At 44.3% G+C, this 18,757-nt stretch overlaps 1 protein-coding gene across 1 annotated transcript in view; it reads right to left on the reverse strand.

Annotated features, from left to right (window-relative positions):
* Positions 1 to 17,531, reverse strand: part of RAB3D (RAB3D, member RAS oncogene family) — a 46,454-nt gene extending 28,923 nt beyond the window's left edge. Inside the window, exon 1 of the mRNA XM_089688832.1 lies at positions 17,252 to 17,531. The gene's annotated coding sequence lies outside the window, so the exon portion shown is untranslated. The remainder of the gene's footprint in view (positions 1 to 17,251) is intronic.
* Positions 17,532 to 18,757: the final 1,226 nt, after the last annotated feature.

Genomic DNA, 18,757 nt, shown 5'->3' on the forward strand with positions numbered 1-18,757 from the left:
GTATTTTTTGGACTACGTGAGAAGCTAGATCACCTGGAGGAAACTGACACAAACATGGGAGATCATACAGCTCCATGGGATATCTTAGTGGGAGTTGGAACCATCCACCATGAGTTCTTTATGTGCGGCATGCTTTCCCTAGTAAGGTGTTTTATTGCAGAATGGGTCCGTACACATTTTATGGAACAACGTAACATTGGTTCTGTTGCATTTGCCCTGTCTGAATGGCTCTGGCATTGAAAAGGTCATTTTAACCACTTGAGCTCCTGAGGATTTACCCCCCTTAATGACCAGGCCTTTTTTTGCTGTTTGGCGCTGCACTAATTCAAATAATAATTGCGCGGTCATGCAATGCTGCACCCTAATGAAATTTACGTCCTTTTTTTCACACAAATAGAGCTTTCTTATGGTGGTATTTTATCACCTGTGCGCTTTTTATTTTTTGCACTATAAACAAAACGAAAAATTTGAAAAAAAACAATATTTTCTACTTTCAGCTATAAAAAATATATCGTAAACTCAAAGTTAGTCATAAATTTAAGCCAAAATGTATTCTGCTACATGTTTTTGGTAAAAAAAATCCCGTGCATTAGTGGGCAAACTGGCGCTATCTGGGAGGGGCGCTAACACTATTGGAAGTCGCCAGCGACACTGATACAGTGATCAGTAAAAATCTGTTCACTGATCAATGACACTGGTGACAGGGCAATGAAGGGGTTAACTGGGGGGGGGGGGCGATCACGGGGTTAAATGTGTCCTAGAGTGTTCTAACTGTGGGTATGTGCTGTTTTACTCACAATGTGTATGTCTTCTTCTCTGTCTGGAACGGAATGTGTCCAGGCAGAGAAGAATGACATCATATCCTGTCCTGTGTAACTGTCAACACAGGACAGGATAGGACAGGGACCAATCATCTGATTTCAGCCAGACATCACTGGCTGAAATCGAATGATTGATCCCTCCGGGATCAAATGGTGTCACCCGCGGGTCAGCGGGAGCACGCACGCCCCCTGCCCGCGAAAACGTTGGGAGCGCGGAGCCCGTTTTAAAACGTGCTTTTGCGTCCCAGTGCCGCCCTGCACACGTATATATGCAGTGGCAGGGCGGCAAGTGGTTAATGTACTGTATGTTCAAATGTTCCAGCTGCCGGTGCATTCACTCCTTGAGCATGGATATGTGTAATATAAATGGAATGTCTTTATTTCTAGAAAGTGCTGTGACTGATCCATGGACTGAATGTTTTATTCACAAGGTCATGAAAGAAATTTGTTTCCTCAATAAGGATGAATAGACATCCGCAGTATTGTCATTAAGATTTGCAGCTTATGATTGGATCTTTCTCTGGATAGAAAAGCTCATTGTAAAACAAAAAAGTGGCACCACATAGTGGGATACATACCTTAGCTTTTATGTTTGTGTTGCAGATAAAGCACCAAGTGGCTCCAACTCCTCAAGAAAGTACCAGAATCCCTTAAAGAGTAACTCCACTTTTGTTGAGAAAAAATCCTTCCCCTCTAGGCGATCTATGTACATTGCAAGGATTTGATCAAACGTAGTTGCAGATTTCTACCTTTTGTTATTTTGAAGAAATATCTGTTTGTTTGTCTGTCCTTGCTGTAATTATGTGATCGTTCATTAAAACGTTTGGACCCATCTTGGTGATCCTCAGTGTGCTGGTGACATTCTCCCATGTGCAGACAGAATCTGTATGAGAATGGTTTTATAAGTATCTATCTGCTGCACCTGCAGGACTTTAATGAGGAAGGTGGCAGGGTCTGCATCCCTTTAGACGTGATTTCCCTTTGGGAGTATCTCACCAAAAAATTACATTTTTGTTGCAGAGGATGCCAAACATCTGATGTGTATCTTAGTGCAGGCTTCTGAGAAAATCAGTGTGCCAATCACAGGAGCAGGAAATGGCATATCTGGGGAGCGTGTTGTACATCATCTGTGTACAGAACGCCTTCAGGTTGTCATGTTGCATTTTACAGAAAATTACAGCACTGCAGATTGAAAAGGTAATTTTTTAATAACATTTCATTACAATAGGACTTATCTTACAATTGTGTGTGTGTATATATATATATATATATATATATATATATATATATATTATACATACAGTCAGGTCCATAAATATTGGGACATTGACACAATTCTAACATTTTTGGCTCTATACACCACCACAATGGATTTGAAATGAAACGAACAAGATGTGCTTTAACTGCAGACTGTCAGCTTTAATTTGAGGGTATTTACATCCAAATCAGGTGAACGGTGTAGGAATTACAACAGTTTGCATATGTGCCTCCCACTTGTTAAGGAACCAAAAGTAATGGGACAGAATAATAATCATAAATCAAACTTTCACTTTTTAATACTTGGTTGCAAATCCTTTGCAGTCAATGACAGCCTGAAGTCTGGAACGCATAGACATCACCAGACGCTGGGTTTCATCCCTGGTGATGCTCTGCCAGGCCTCTACTGCAACTGTCTTCAGTTCCTGCTTGTTCTTGGGGCATTTTCCCTTCAGTTTTGTCTTCAGCAAGTGAAATGCATGCTCAATCGGATTCAGGTCAGGTGATTGACTTGGCCATTGCATAACATTCCACTTCTTTCCCTTAAAAAACTCTTTGGTTGCTTTTGCAGTATGCTTTGGGTCATTGTCCATCTGCACTGTGAAGCGGCGTCCAATGAGTTCTGAAGCATTTGGCTGAATATGAGCAGATAATATTGCCTGAAACACTTCAGAATTCATCCTGCTGCTTTTGTCAGCAGTCACATCATCAATAAATACAAGAGAACCAGTTCCATTGGCAGCCATACATGCCCACGCCATGACACTACCACCACCATGCTTCACTGATGAGGTGGTATGCTTAGGATCATGAGCAATTCCTTTCCTTCTCCATACTCTTCTCTTCCCATCACTCTGGTACAAGTTGATCTTGGTCTCATCTGTCCATAGGATGTTGTTCCAGAACTTTGAAGGCTTTTTTAGATGTCGTTTGGCAAACTCTAATCTGGCCTTCCTGTTTTTGAGGCTCACCAATGGTTTACATCTTGTGGTGAACCCTCTGTATTCACTCTGGTGAAGTCTTCTCTTGATTGTTGACTTTGACACACATACACCTACCTCCTGGAGAGTGTTCTTGATCTGGCCAACTGTTGTGAAGGGTGTTTTCTTCACCAGGGAAAGAATTCTTCGGTCATCCACCACAGTTGTTTTCTGTGGTCTTCCAGGTCTTTTGGTGTTGCTGAGCTCACCGGTGCGTTCCTTCTTTTTAAGAATGTTCCAAACAGTTGTTTTGGCCACGCCTAATGTTTTTGCTCTCTCTCTGATGGGTTTGTTTTGTTTTTTCAGCCTAATGATGGCTTGCTTCACTGATAGTGACAGCTCTTTGGATCTCATCTTGAGAGTTGACAGCAACAGATTACAAATGCAAATAGCACACTTGAAATGAACTCTGGACCTTTTATCTGCTCATTGTAATTGGGATAATGAGGAAATAACACACACCTGGCCATGGAACGGCTGAAAAGCCAATTGTCCCATTACTTTTGGTCCCTTAATAAGTGGGAGGCACATATGAAAACTGTTGTAATTACTACACCGTTCACCTGATTTGGATGTAAATACCCTCAAATTAAAGTTGACAGTCTGCAGTTAAAGCACATATTGTTCGTTTCATTTCAAATCCATTGTGGTGGTGTATAGAGCCAAAAATGTTAGAATTGTGTCGATGTCCCAATATTTATGGACCTGACTATATATATTATACATATATATTATACATACATACATATATATATAAATTTTTTTTCTATTTTTTTTCCCGCAACAGTGGAGTTACATGATGTGTGAGAACCGACTTAACCAACCCATTTTATCTATACCCAATCACGCATGAACTACAAAGTGGTAAGTCTAAAGGAATTATACAATCACTGTAATTTACATGGAGAGCTTTTGGTTGATAGCACTGGAGTAGAACCCAATTGGTTCACGGTGCTGTATGTCCTCTCCCTAAAATTGGCTATACACTGATCAAATTTTGACCAGTTCTGAATGAACCAGTTAGCCGGGCCTTAATTCGTCACCAGCAAATGGCCCATTCCACTGTCCTCCTATAAATGAGATAGGATACCACACACCTGTAAAAGTGGAAGAACCCAATTGGTTCATGGTGCTGTACGTCCTCTCCCTAAAATTGGCCATACACTGATCAAATTTTGACCAGTTCTGAATGAACCTGTTAGCTGGGCCTTGATTTGTCGCCAGCAAATTACCCCTTCCACTGTCCTCCTATAAATGAGAGGGTACCACACACCTGTAAAGTGAAGGAACGCCGCCATCCTAGTCACTCTCATTCCCCTGGCCTAAGGCACACCTTAAATAAAATACTGGTTGCCCACTTGATTAGCCATTTCAACGTTTTCTTTGTTCAATGTCAACAAATAGAGTGCCCCATTCCTTCCAATACACCTCTTCCTCCTTGCACCAGACATCAGCAACATTACATAGTCATAACCCAATTTTAACACAAGGATGCTGACCAGCACTTCCAGTTCCCTCACTATAGATTCCCTTAGATGGGTTCTCTGATGGGGCCTACCCCAATGGGCATTCTTCACTTGGGCTGTAACCTCACATAGAGGTACTCTGAGGGCTATGTTTTCCAATCAACTGGTCCCATATTATAAAAAGAGAAAGGCTAGCCCACCTACAGTACCCACCCAGGGAAAGGGCTTTACTAAAAGGGGTACTAACCCTCTGCTTACAAACTGACCACAATTCACTCAATGGGTGGATCTGTAGGGTGAAGGAACAAGCAGAAAACTGTTCTTCAAACAGTGGCCTGCATCCAATCAGATGCATGGACTCTTCATGTATTTTGTCAGTCGGTGGGACAAGCTGTCAAACTATCTCCATTGCATATATGAAGGAACCTGTTAGATTTTTTTTTTATCTACAGGTGTATGGCCAGCTGTAAACTTTTTATATCTACTTATAGCAACCAATCTCAACCAGGGTTCTGTGAAGGCCTAGGATTCTTCCAGAAGTTGCTAAGTGTTTCTTAAGCTGTGGCCTGAATAGCTCCGGGACCAACGCCACTTGTCATAGCCAGCTGCATGAACCCGATTGTTACATAGTTTGGCTGAAAAAAGACAAAAGTCCATCCAGTTCAACCATTAAAAAAAAAAAAGTTATAATCCTATACCCACAGTTGATTCAGAGGAAGATAAAAAACCCAGCAAAGTACGATCCAATTTGCTCCTGCAGGGAAAAACATTCCTTCCTGATTCCCTGAGAGGCAATCGGATATTCCCTGGATCAACTTTACCTATAAATGTTATATCCAGTTATATTCTGTGTATCCAAGAAACAATCCAGGACTTTCCTACAGCAATCCACTGAGCTGGCCAGAACCAACTCTTGAGGGAGTCTATTCCACACTTTTCCAGCTCTTACTGTGAAGAAACCTTTCCGTGTTTGGAGATTACATTTCTTTTCCTCCAGACGTAAAGAGCGCCCCCTTGTCCTCTGTGATGACCTCAGGGTGAATAACTCTACACCGAGTTCACTATATGAACCACTGATGTATTTATACATGGAGGTCATATCCCCCCTTATGTATTATACATGGAGATCATATCTCCCCCTTATGTATTATACATGGAGATCATATCTCCCCCTTATGTATTATACATGGAGATCATATCTCCCCCTTATGTATTATACATGGAGATCATATCTCCCCCTTATGTATTATACATGGAGATCATATCTCCCCCTTATGTATTATACATGGTGATCATATCCCCCCTTATGTATTATACATGGTGATCATATCCCCCCTTATGTATTATACATGGAGATCATATCCCCCCTTATGTATTATACATGGAGATCATATCCCCCCTTATGTATTATACATGGAGATCATATCTCCCCCTTATGTATTATACATGGAGATCATATCTCCCCCTTATGTATTATACATGGAGATCATATCTCCCCCTTATGTATTATACATGGAGATCATATCTCCCCCTTATGTATTATACATGGAGATCATATCTCCCCCTTATGTATTATACATGGAGATCATATCTCCCCCTTATGTATTATACATGGAGATCATATCCCCCCCTTATGTATTATACTTGGAGATCATATCCCCCCTTATGTATTATACATGGAGATCATATCCCCCCTTATGTATTATACATGGAGATCATATCTCCCCCTTATGTATTATACATGGTGATCATATCCCCCCTTATGTATTATACATGGTGATCATATCCCCCCCCTTATGTATTATACATGGTGATCATATCCCCCCCCTTATGTATTATACATGGAGATCATATCCCCCCTTATGTATTATACATGGAGATCATATCCCCCCTTATGTATTATACATGGAGATCATATCCCCCCTTATGTATTATACATGGAGATCATATCCCCCCTTATGTATTATACATGGAGATCATATCCCCCCTTATGTATTATACATGGAGATCATATCCCCCCTTATGTATTATACATGGAGATCATATCTCCCCCTTATGTATTATACATGGTGATCATATCCCCCTTATGTATTATACATGGTGATCATATCCCCCCCCTTATGCATTATACATGGAGATCATATCCCCCTTATGTATTATACATGGAGATCATATCCCCCCTTATGTATTATACATGGGGATCATATCCCCCTTATGTATTATACATGGAGATCATATCCCCCCTTATGTATTATACATGGAGAGCATATCACCCCTTATGTATTATACATGGAGATCATATTCCCCCTTATGTATTATACATGGTGATCATATCCCCCTTATGTATTATACATGGAGATCATATCCCCCCTTATGTATTATACATGGAGATCATATCCCCCCTTATGTATTATACATGGGGATCATATCCCCCTTATGTATTATACATGGAGATCATATCCCCCCTTATGTATTATACATGGAGAGCATATCACCCCTTATGTATTATACATGGAGATCATATTCCCCCTTATGTATTATACATGGAGATCATATCCCCCCTTATGTATTATACATGGTGATCATATCCCCCCTTATGTATTATACATGGTGATCATATCCCCCCTTATGTATTATACATGGTGATCATATCCCCCCTTATGTATTATACATGGTGATCATATCCCCCCTTATGTATTATACATGGTGATCATATCCCCCCTTATGTATTATACATGGTGATCATATCCCCCCTTATGTATTATACATGGTGATCATATCCCCCCTTATGTATTATACATGGAGATCATATCCCCCCTTATGTATTATACATGGAGATCATATCCCCCCTTATGTATTATACATGGAGCTCATATCCCCCCTTATGTATTATACATGGAGATCATATCCCCCTTATGTATTATACATGGAGATCATATCCCCCTTATGTATTATACATGGAGATCATATCCCCCTTATGTATTATACATGGAGATCATATCCCCCCTTATGTATTATACATGGAGATCATATCCCCCTTATGTATTATACATGGTGATCATATCCCCCCTTATGTATTATACATGGAGATCATATCCCCCCTTATGTATTATACATGTTGTAAAGGGGCATTCTTCCCTCTGACCGCCAAAGTAAGGGGCATTTTCCCAATGACCCACAAGGATTTTTTTTTATCAGGGATTCCCTTAAATCTGGGAATAATTTAAGGGCTTCACTGGTGTAAAAAATTGACAAAGGCTGACCTCAAGTTTCACAATAAATTTAAACAAAAATCTGCAAATACTTAGCTCTGTTTCAGTGACGTGCTATCCTCAAGCTCCCATCATTGACCTCTTCTCCTTTCTCTGGGTGTGGAGTCTTCAGCCATCTCGATCGGTTGGAAGGGGAAGGATAAAACAGGAGCTCTTTCATTCCATCACCAAGTTGTGCTCAGAATGTACATTGAGCTGCGCATGCGCACCTTGGTATACATCCTAGGGACAACTGCCAACAGGCAGGTAAGTTTGTCTTCTGGAAGAAGAGACATACTGTAGTATGTTTGTTCTGCAGTAAAGCGCTGCCTGCCTGAAATTTTTTAATTTTGACACGTTAGTTCCGCTTTAAATCTGCAACATCCGTGACGTCGCTGAGAGGGCGGGCTATGCTGGGGGTGCAACACAAGAACCATTATTCGTCTAAGCAAGCCTTTCCCATTTTATACAAAAAGAAAACATTACCAGGAATCATACCAAGGAACAATGTCTCCTTTTACATCCTTATTGAGCAATGGAAAATGTTCATGAAGAAAAACCGTGAGCAGATCATTGTGTAAATAGACCGTGAGAATTGTATACAATAAAGATCCAAAGATAACACGGCACAGCCATACCCCTCCTTGTGTGTCACCTGCGGGCCGGTCAGCATTTCGGCATGGCAAACATCGGTACAGAATCAAACACGGTTTGTCTGGGTGGGAAATGCTTTTTAAATTTAGATTCAGATATCAAAGAGACCCTATCAGAAAGAAATGAAAATGGCAGTTCCCTGTAGGCCTGTGACTCCTACCTCCTCTCTGTTCTAGCTTCCTTTAGAGTCTTAATGTGTTACTAAACCCACAACAGTACAATCTGTCTGTATATGCAGTAAGGCATGCTGGTTATACTCAGTGTGGAACCTAAGGGGTTAAAATGCCACATTGTGTGTGATCCTGACTTCTCTGATTCTCCCCTTCTTCTACTGTCCCCAATCCATCTGCTGAAAGAACAGAGCCTCGGGGGCAAGCTGCACATGCTCCGTCTGATGTGTATTGCTAGAGTGTTTTTTTTTTCTTGGGAGAGTTCACGCGATCAGCACAGGGCCAATCAACACTGTCCAGAAAGAGGGTCAGGGGTTATGCAGCCTCATAGGCAGGGGTGGACTGACAACTCATGGAGCCCCTGGGGAATAGGGGATCATGGGGCCACTGTGTCTTTGCCCAAACTCAAAAAAGCCTATGAAAAAGGTACCAGGGGTATTTCATGGGGCCCCCTACTGACCCTGGGCCCTCGGGCAGTGCCAGAGTTTCCAAATGGTCTGTCCGCCCCTGGTCATAGGACAATCAGCAGAGAATGAAAACTCCTCCTAAAGCCATAGATCCCAACTGTCCCTGATTTTGAGGGGCTGTCCCTCTGCCCCTCCTCCCCCCTTATTTGGCCCTCATTTTGGTCTGATCTATATAATTGTATATAAAATGCACTATTTATCTATCAAAAAGTGCTTTATAGTGCTAAATCTTTCATCCAAATTCTAAATCACTGCATTTGTAAATGTCAAAAGCCAATATAAAGAAATAATAGTGGTAAAAATAAAGCACTTGTGGGTTGAACCAATCATTTCTTGTATAATTCTCCTATAAGGGGGGCGTGTCCTATACTTACATACTTTTGCTAATAGGTGTCCCTCTTCTTATCTCACAAAGTTGGGAGGCATGCTAAAGCTTTAACCAGTGCTCTGCTGGACACTGATAGAAGTCACAAGATTGCGCTAACTGCTGATGAGAAAAGGTATTTAGCAGTTTATAGTTACTAAAATAATTGCATTTCCATGTTGTGTGTACTGTGGGAGACCAGATATAGTGAATGCAGGGTCCTGGGAGACCAGATATAGTGAATGCAGGGTCCGGGGAGACCAGATATAGTGAATGCAGGATCTGGGGAGAGCAGATATAGTGAATGCAGGGTCCGGGGAGACCAGATATAGTGAATGCAGGGTCCGGGGAGACCAGATATAGTGAATGCAGGGTCCGGGGAGACCAGATATAGTGAATAGGGGTATGTGTGACAGTGACAACACAAAAGTGTAATTGGGGGACAGTTGTCACCCTATAACAGGAAGTGCCTGAAAATGGACATTCATGGCAGGATCCTCAGGTATTGTTTTAATAAAACTGCAGATTTTGAAAGCAGCATTTGAACTTACTATAGCTGCCAACATTTCAAAAAAAATTTAGGGACTTTTTTTCTGTATGTCCAAAACTCCAGTGTAGAGAGAGCAGTATTTTATTTGGGGTGGGGCATTCATTTATGGACATGGTTCCACAGGGAGTAAGAAAAAATGCAGGACCCAAAACACCCACCGCCACTGTTCTCCTCCACCCCCCCTCCCACAAAAAGGCTCCCATCAGCCATCAGTTCCCATATGACCCACTGCTGCTCACCCCCCCAAAAAAAATGTAAAGACTACAGACCCCCAGCCACAAATCCCCTCCCTAGATCACATGAGCAGCTGGAGCGGGCATTTAAATTACTTGACTTAGGCTTGGTGACAGAAGGTTCCGACTGCGCCTCTGTCTGGCCTCTCTGCTTCTTCCGGGTGGCTAGTTCACCTCTGGCCTCCAGTCCTCTCTGCTCCACCTCATGACACCCCTATGTTAACTAAGACTCAGGCCTCGGGCCACCCCGCTCGCTCCAGGTCTCTCTTCTTCTCTGGCTGAGCTCTCAGTGTCCATCCCTGTTCCTCTTGCTCCCAGTCAGGTCCCCGCAGCAGCCGCTGACAGTCTGTCACTTTTACACTCCGCCTGGCCCAGGATGTACGCTCACACAGCACAAAACGCTGCAACCTCCTCCACTCTCCATGTGCTCCCGCTAACTGAGCAGCTCAGGGGCGGGCTGGCGTGATCACCCTCCTATCAGAACTGATCACTACGCATTTAAACAGCCTGTACCTGACATCTTAAAGGTGGGGAGGAGGTAGGGGAGGGATGTCAGCAATGGACTCGCCAGTAGTGGTGGGACTCACCTGCCTTGTGGGTTGCAGTACCAGGACTGGCCAGCGAGTGCTCTCAGCAACCAGAGGCTCACTCCTCCAGTCAGCCAAAACACCTGAGGCTGATTGCAGAAGGTGCATATAGGAAATGACCAGGCCTGTGATCGGGGCCTTGGTGTATGTTTCCCAAGAGCCCCTGTACCTGCATCCTGTGCTTCCTGTCTGATCCTGCTTTATCCCTGACTCTGATTGAACTCCGCCTGTCCTGACCTTTGCTATTCCTGACCACTCTCCAGTCTGCTCCTTTGTACCTTGTCTGCCTGATTGTTCCTGACCCGGCCCGTCTGACTACGCTCTGCCTGCTCCTTTGTACCTTTCCTGCCCGTTTGCTACCGACCCGGCCTGCCCGACTACGCTTAGTATTGTTCTTTTGTTATCTGTTGGGGGTTTTGGTTTGGTTTGTTTGCACTGTGTTTATGTTTAGTCTTGCACTGCGTTTATGTATTGTTTAGTCTTAAATAAATTATATTGTTTATACTATATCTGAAGCCTGCGTTTCCCTGTGTCAGTCCACATACCTCTGGTCATACCCGGAGCCCTGACAAGGGATGACAGTGTGTATGTTTGATTCACCACTGGGTGGCCTTGGGCACTCCCAAACGATCTGTGACAGATGTCAATTTTTGGGATTCTGCCCGGGACAATCGCAGAGCGGGACATGGGTTGGATTTTTGGGACTGTCCCGGGCAATTCGGGACTGCTGGCAACTATGACTTATAGTAACATGTCAAACACTTACATTAGATCTTAGTGATTAGGTTCAGATCTACGTTAAAACTTGAATGTCAGGATTGCAATAGCTGCACGAGTCTCACACACACACACGTTTACAAATCTAGGAGGCTGACAGATGGAGCAGATAACGAGCCTACAATGAAAGGTTTCCATTAGTGTGGCCATCTGTCACTTATCAGCAAATCTTTATCTCCTGTTCTCCTTATTCCATAGTTCTCAAATATGAAAAAAATAGCAGCTATGGGATGTGAGATCCTACACAAACCATCGTATTTATGAGATAATATAAACTTTACAATAAAGCAATCCTCCATAGGAAAAACATTATCCTAGCCTACACTCCTACAACACAACAGTCTCTGCGAAAACTCAAAATGCTATTTTTTTTTTATTTATATAATAATTATTAAAATAAATGAGAAATTAATAATAGTTAATATACTAATCATGAATTCGTGTATCAAATTTCATGGTTTTTAACGCCCATTTACACGGTTGTGTTTTAACGCACGTGTTGAAGTGCGCTAAAATGCATAATAAAAATAGTGCCCGTTACTATCTCAGCGCTGCAATGGAGTGCATTGTAGTGAATGTAGATACCAGGGGCGGACTGACATCTCGTGGGGCCCCCGGGCAAAAGGGGATCATGGGGCCCCTGTGTCCTTGCCCAAACTCAAAAAAGCCTATGAAAAAGGTACCAGGGGCATCTCATGGGGTCCCCTACTGACCCAGGGCCTTCGGGCAGTGCCCGAGTTTCCAAATGGTCAGTCCGCCCCTGGTGGAGACCCATGGATGTCAATGGCAAGACATCAAAATGTATGTTGAATGAGTTTTGATGCGTTGGTAACAGGTATTAATAATCCTTGGTAAATGACTATTAACTCTATCCATTCCAAACCACAAGAACATTGGAAACGAGGGCGAGCAAGGGTCAAATAACTAAATAAGTGTCAACGTACAAAGGAAACGCATGTTAGCGTATTACTTTGCACTTGCCTAGTGCTACAACGAGACAACACCTCTATTCACACACAAAGATCTAAATAGGTTCTCAATATTCACTGCAGATATTCCAAATGCTGGACATACATGGATCAAAATTCAGCCGGTTCAGCAGGGACTGGCTAAATGTCTATCTATCTATGTATGGACAGGCTGGTTGGACAGAAGTTGACCTACTGGATGACTTCTGTACAAACAGTCTGTCAGATTTTCCCTGCCTGATCACCGTCGCTGACTATAACGGATCTGTGGATTCTAATGGTGGGGAAGTCTCCCCACTGTCGGAGAATAAAACCTTATGGGGAGGATTCCCCCATCCATGGATGGGAGAATTGAATACATTTTTTTTTTCACTGGTTGAACAAAAAAAAAAAAAAAAAAAAAAAAAAGACTCATCTATAGCCTGCTTTAAATGATATCAACGATTCATTTTTTTTTGTTTTTTTTTTAAATAACAAACATGTTATACTCTCATGCTGTGTGCAGTGGTTTTACATAGAGCAGCCCCGATCCCCCTCTTCTTGGGTCCCCCGCCAGCACTCCTGACTCTTTCCCCTTGACCAGTGCCCCCAATAGCAAGCTGCTTGCTATGGGGGCACTGGTGCATGCTCGTTCCTGAGCCTGCCCTGTATGTCCATAAGACATTTTCTCTCACTCTCTCCTCATTGGATCACTGGCTGTGAATGACAACAGTGGAAGTCAATGGCCACAGCTGCTGTCTCAGCCAATGAGGAGAGAGAGACCCGGGACAGCAGAGGCTCCTGTGCATATCGCTGGGTCAAGAAAGGGCTCAGGTGAGTATTAGGGGGGTTTGTGGTGAGAACGGTTGTGTTTTAACGCACGTGTTGAAGTGCGCTAAAATACATAATAAAAATAGTGCCCATTACTAGACCAGGGGCGGACTGACAACTCATGGGGCCCCCGGGCAATAGGGGATCATGGGGCCCCTGTCTCCTTGCCCAAACTCAAAAAAGCCTATGAAAAAGGTACCAGGGGCATCTCATGGGGCCCCCTACTGACCCCGGGCCCTCGGGCAGTGCCCGAGTTTCCAAATGGTCAGCCCGCCCCTGGGTAGGAACCATCAGTCAGAGATGACACCCCAACCCAGCCTCTCTAGCGCATTCTACTACTACATGGACTGACATACAGCCAAGCTAGTCAGATATGTAAACAGCTCTGTATCTTTACAGCCTCCCAGTATCTGTATCAGCTACAGTATCAGTCTGCAATCAATGAGCAGCATCCCAAGCTGGCCATAGACAGTATAATCAATACTCAAGCATCTCTTTTCATAGGATGTTTGGCCCCAGTGAATGAGGATCTGGCATTGATCCGCGGCTGGAGGGTGCAGACGCAGAGTCCGGCCCCAATGCCAGCAGCCTATCAAACTCTATGTGAGTCTGACAGCTGTTGTAGCTGGATGGGGCTAGACGGTGCACTCAGCGGTACTTCCGTTTAGGGCAGCATGCGCCTAGGGACCAATGCCTGGACTGCAGACTGCTTGTGTTCCCGGCCTTTGTCTGTGAGCGCATAATGCCCATTTGAATGGACTCCCGTGCCCGTGACACGCAGGGAAAAAGTCCCTGCACTTTGGAAAGAGCAGCCTGCACAGGAACCTCGGTTCCCAGTACGGTTGCGTTTTCCAGTGCGGGCGACGTGCCATTAAGACTAATGGCACCCACCTGCGGGTCCACATTTCTCTGTGCGGGTGGTGCGGCTGCAGGGATTTTCCACAGAGACACCACCCGCACAGATGTGAACCTAGGGTCAAGACTTTTGCTGGTAGAGTAATTGGTTCCTGGCTAAATTGGCCATAGTATGTAAGTACAAACTAGATATGCAGCTATCAGCATGTTAAATACTCTTCCCAAACCTTAGCAATTGGGGAGGGTAGATCTGACAACCTACCTTGTAAAACATCCTAAGGAAAAGGCTAAAACGTACCAGATATGTTGCCCAGAGATCTGGCCCATTGAATGGCCAAGAGTTGGCTATGACTGAAGGGATATACACACATTCCAATTGGCACATGGTCGTTTCTGGCTTGCTAACCATTGTCGGGGGCCCGGCATGGTTCCACAGAGTAAGATTCAAGATACAAACAATGTGAATACCTGCTGTGCTTGTATTGTAAAGCAGGGGTCTTTCATTTCTTGTGGTCCAATATCATAGTCTGACTGGTTTTCCACAAAAAAAACAACAACTGACAAATCAAGATGAAGGAGTCAGGTAAGTAGAAAAGCTTATGAAAATAAAGAAGCCCATCAGAGGTCCAATCAACAGAAGCTCCATGCGTTTAGGAATGGATTGGAGCATGGGCGGACTGACAACTCATGGGGCCCTCGGGCAATAGGGGATCATGGGGCCCCTGTGTCCTTGCCCAAACTCAAAAAAGCCTATGAAAAAGGTACCAGGGGCATCTCATGGGAGCCCCCTACTGACCCCGGGCCCTCGGGCAGTGCCCGAGCTTCCAAATGGTCAGTCCGCCCCTGGATTGGAGTCATCTTTGTTAAATCAAACATTAAATAACTTTGTTACACCAAAAAGAGTTTTGTGGCTTTAAGTTGCCACTTTCTAAGTTCATGGTGATACCCCGATATATAATTATGCCCGGTCTGTCTGCTGTCAGGGTGAGTTGGTACCCGTGTTGATGTTTGAGTAACCAAGATGACTCCAATCCATACCTAAGCACATGATGACAGACATCAGTCGGACCCCTTACTGGCTTTTTTATGTCTTTCTACTTACCTGATTCAGAACCCTGCTTAGGACCTAGATTGGGACCCACATAGCATCGAGAGTGTCCTTTGGAGTCAGGTTATTCTCTACCTGCAATCACAGAAGGTTGCGTGTATGTGCCCTTTTAGGGTCATTGCAACTTCAGAACCCACCTGAGAACCCTGACTAGGACCCACATAGCTTCGACAGTGTCCTTTGGAGTCAGGTTATTCTACACCTGCATTCACAGAAGGTTGCATGTATCTGCCCTTTTAGGGTCACCAGAACTTCAGAACCCACCTGAGAACCCTGACAGGGACCCACATAGCATCTACAACATCCTTTGGAGTCAGGTTGTTCTCCACCTGCATTCACAGAAGGATGCGTGTATCTGCCCTTTTAGGGTCACCGCAACTTCAGAACCCACCTGAGAACCCTGACAGGGACCCACATAGCATCGACAACGTCCTTTGGAGTCAGGTTGTTCTTCACCTGCATTCACAGAAGGTGGCGTGTATCTGCCCTTTTAGGGCCACCACAACTTCAGCAGATATAAGTAATTTTCCTTCTATATCTATGACTTTTTTTAATGTATTGATCTTATTTTGAGTCACCACTACACTATAAGCGCTCTCCTGCCTCTCCCTCTTTTCTTCTCCGGGGGACAATCCAAGTAGCCCCTTGGGTCTACAAACAGCCCTTTTGTAGTGGAACTTGAGGACCCCCTTTAGAGAACCACAACCCAAAATCCCATCATAAAGGAGTGTATTTAAGCTACAAAATCTGCAACTAGGGACGTGCTGTGCTTGTCGGTGGTGCCTGGCTCTTCTTTGGAATGATCTAATCACAGGACCCTGTAGAGACGGCACAGATGCGGCTCCCATCCAGTGCTTGAGGCTGCTATGGTGTGTGTCCCAGTGCTGGTCTTGGGATAGAGCTAAGCCACCCATCTCTCCAACCTCGTTCTATGGGCCGTGGAGCACCGAGAGTGGAGGGGGGGTTTGCACCATACAGGCAGATATCATCACATGATACGTCCTACCGCATGACAATGAACGGCACAAATGCTACAATGACTCTCACCGTCTGCAATGATCAAAGTGTGGGGGGGGGGATTTTATATGACCTCCTGTATTTTGGTGATAAAGCAGATCTGAACGTAGTAAAGTGGTACCACCTCGTCCCTTTAAACCTGAACACATATTAATGACACGGGTTCTGGGGCTGATTTAATGCAGGTGATGAGTTTAACTGCCACCTTAATGAGCCCCAGAACCCGTGTCATTAACTTGTGTTCGGGTTTAAAGGGACGAGGTGTCCACCCTAGTACCACCTCATGGGCAGTAATGTGGCGATTGCCCATCCTGCCCCGAACAGCAGCTATACATGTAAAGAGGCGTTCAACATCTAAATGTTCATTGCCGACCGATCAAACCTCAACGTGTGTAATTGGCTTTAGATCAGAGATGGTCTTCGTTCCCTAAAATATGGAACGATGATGGACACTTTTTTGTGCTCCATGATACATACATACATACATATATATATATATATATATATATATATACACACACACACATATATATATATTTGTATGTGGGTATGTGTATGTGCTATACAGGTTTTTAAAAAAAAAATCGTTGCGTTCAGGAAAATTTAGTTGAAGAAAAGCGAAGTTGTTTGAGGTTGGAATTGTTGGACGGATTGATGGAAGGAGTAAAGGACGGCTGTCTTCTTGGACCCGATAGATCAGATGGGGAACAGCCGGCCATACACCTGTATGCAGGAAGCAGCCTTGTGATTCTCTACACACCCACATGTAAGGAGACGTGTACCTGCCAGTGACGGGGAAGCTGCTGGACATATGTATGGTGATGTATACACACGCATATACATATATATACACACACGCACATACATATATATATACAGAAACTTTAGAAAATGATAAAGCTACTAATGCGATTACCTTGTCCTGCAGGGTCCGGGAGGGATTCTCGCCTTCCTTAGCACTGACACTTCTTAGCGTCCTGTCGCCGTGCCGGATGCGTGTACCTGCGTCTGTCGCAGCCCCTTTCGCCTGTCAGCGCCGTGTCACTTTTGTCAGCGTCTTTCCCCGACAGCTGTCTCCTGTGTGCCCTGTTCCCTCCCGGATCTGTGTGTTTGCAGGTAGCTCTCTCCCTCTCTAAACTGAGGTGTGTCTCCTTCCCCTGCAGTCTCCCTCCCTCTCTGGCAGCACACTCTCACCTCCTCCCTTCTCAGCTCTCTCCCTGCAGGGCTGGCCCTTCCTGTCCCTGGCCAGCCTCTCCCCTCATCAGTCCCTGTGTCCTGCCTGTGTGCAATCCACCCTGCTACATCCTACCCATTCCCTGGGATCCTGGCCATCCTGCCATGACTCTTCTCTAATCACACTCATACAGTACACAGAAAAACATCAGCTCACCCTCCTCCTGTGTGTACATATCATGTGTGTGCTGTACTGTGTGTACATGTCATGTGTGTGCAAGAGGAGTGTGTACCGTACTGTGTGTACATGTCATGTGTGTGCAAGAGGAGTGTGTGCTGTACTGTGTGTACATGTCGTGTGTGTACTGTACTGTGTGTACATGTCATGTGTGTACTGTACTGTGTGTACATGTCATGTGTGTACTGTACTGTGTGTACATGTCATAGTGTGCAAGAGGAGTGTGTGCTGTACTGTGTGTACATGTCATGTATGTGTGCAAGAGGAGTGTGAGCTGTACTGTGTGTACATGTCATGTATGTGTGCAAGAGGAGTGTGTGCTGTACTGTGTGTACATGTCATGGTGTGCAAGAGGAGTGTGAGCTGTACTGTGTGTACATGTCATGTATGTGTGCAAGAGGAGTGTGTGCTGTACTGTGTGTACATGTCATGGTGTGCAAGAGGAGTGTGAGCTGTACTGTGTGTACATGTCATGTATGTGTGCAAGAGGAGTGTGTGCTGTACTGTGTGTACATGTCATGGTGTGTGCAAGAGGAGTGTGAGCTGTACTGTGTGTACATGTCATGGTGTGCAAGAGGAGTGTGAGCTGTACTGTGTGTACATGTCATGTATGTGTGCAAGAGGAGTGTGTGCTGTACTGTGTGTACATGTCATGGTGTGTGCAAGAGGAGTGTGTACCGTACTGTGTGTACATGTCGTGTGTGCAAGAGGAGTGTGTACCGTACTGTGTGTACATGTCATGGTGTGCAAGAGGAGTGTTTGCTGTACTGTGTGTACATGTCATGGTGTGTGCAAGAGGAGTGTGTACCGTACTGTGTGTACATGTCATGGTGTGCAAGAGGAGTGTGAGCTGTACTGTGTGTACATGTCATGTATGTGTGCAAGAGGAGTGTGTGCTGTACTGTGTGTACATGCCATAGCGTGCAAGAGGAGTGTTTGCTGTATTGTGTGTACATGTTGTGTGTGTACTGTACTGTGTGTACATGTCATAGTGTGCAAGAGGAGTGTGTA

This window comes from Staurois parvus, unplaced genomic scaffold, assembly GCF_062004578.1.
Source record: "Staurois parvus isolate SC_StPar_1 unplaced genomic scaffold, SC_StPar_1.0 ptg000456l, whole genome shotgun sequence".
Lineage (NCBI taxonomy): Eukaryota > Metazoa > Chordata > Amphibia > Anura > Ranidae > Staurois > Staurois parvus.